Source organism: Eptatretus burgeri, chromosome 11 (genome assembly GCF_056783735.1).
Source record: "Eptatretus burgeri isolate ZD-2024b chromosome 11, Ebu_testis_v1, whole genome shotgun sequence".
NCBI lineage: Eukaryota > Metazoa > Chordata > Myxini > Myxiniformes > Myxinidae > Eptatretus > Eptatretus burgeri.
The window spans coordinates 37,030,508-37,032,036 of NC_140971.1; positions in this window are offsets into that span (position 1 = coordinate 37,030,508).

Consider the following 1,529-nt stretch of genomic DNA (forward strand, 5'->3'; position numbering starts at 1 on the left):
TAGAGGATCTTTATTATGTGCGCGACGAGCGTCTCCACCTCGGCCAGGTCGCGCTGCCGGCCTCCCAGGGGTGCGCAGCTCCTTGCACGACGCGAGCACCCTTCGTCCGACTCGCCGCCTCTCCACAGCTCGTCCCCTCCGTTCCGACTCTCCTTCGCCTCGCTCCGACCTTTACGACTCCCTTCTTCCTCGTTCCGACTTCTTACTACTCGTTCCTCCCTCGTTCCGACTTCTTACTCGTTCCGACTTCTTACTACTCCTTTCTTCCTCGTTCCGACTTCTTACTCCTCCTTTGACTGACGAACACCGTCCTTTTATCCCCCCGTAACTTCGCCTTTGACCCCCTCCCTTTGACCTTTCAACTCGCTCCCCATTGGCCCGACAAAAAGTGGGCGTGAAGGCTTTTTGATCCACAAATTTGCATATATCGATCGCCCTGGGGCGGAGCCAGTCGCCCCTCGCTCACCGATTGGACGGCAAAAAGTGGGCGTGTGTCGTTTTGGATCCGTTTTTGAAGCAGAAAATCCGTGGTTTTGTACACGCTGTTCAACGTGCGCCCTACACGAGTCCAGCATCGGTGCCCATGAGTGGCGCGAGACGACGGCGATGCGATGGTGGCGAGTTGTGACGGTAAAGGTCGTGGCGGTTGTGGTGAAGCGGTGGTTGTGGTCGGTGGTTGATGTTGTGGTTGTGATGGTGGCGATTGGTCCAAAATAAAGATAGTAAAAGAAAAACGGCTATCCTGAAGAGTCGCAGCTCGCATAAATGACATGTATTCCCACGAGACAACGGGTTTGGGCCTAACTACACATGCACTTACCGAGATACCTCACCTAAGGGACCTGAATGGTGGTTTGCGAATCTGGTAACCACAACACTACCCCCTTCCCTTTTTACAGACTCGTCCCGAGTCGTCAAATTTTCGTGTGCCATCATGTGTAGTTTTCCCCTAGTACATTTTACCTACGGATCCCTGAGTGCGACATTCATGGTATTCGTGTCCCCAAAATAAATAACCTGAGGGCTGCGTAACTACCTAAACAAACTCACTCACACGGACGACTTAAATAAAATTGCCGGCGCTAAGACATACATGCCGGGGGGGCGCACTCATATTTACAGTACATCTTACCTTAACTTACAAATTTTACACTAAACCATGGTCCAGGATCACTGAACTCTGCAAAAGAAAAGCAGTTAGCAGGGAGCCAGGCTGCCCACATGCAGTCTCTGGCTCAAAACAATGCAGGTGACAGGGAACGTGGCTGGCTGCTCACACGCAGTCCAAGGCCTTCCCTTTTGAACTGAACGCAGTGAACCACAACGGTGCATGGGCTGCACAACGCAGTCTCCGTGCCAGCTCAAGTGGCACACGCAATGAGCACAACGAATGGATGCATGAATACAAACACGGTGCACGGGCCGCCACTGCAGGCCCGTGTTGTAGCTGCCAACAGGGCAGTTCTTGCAGCTTGCAAACTGTTGCCTTGATCCTGGCGCACATGGAAATGAACAGGGGGGGCAAAGCA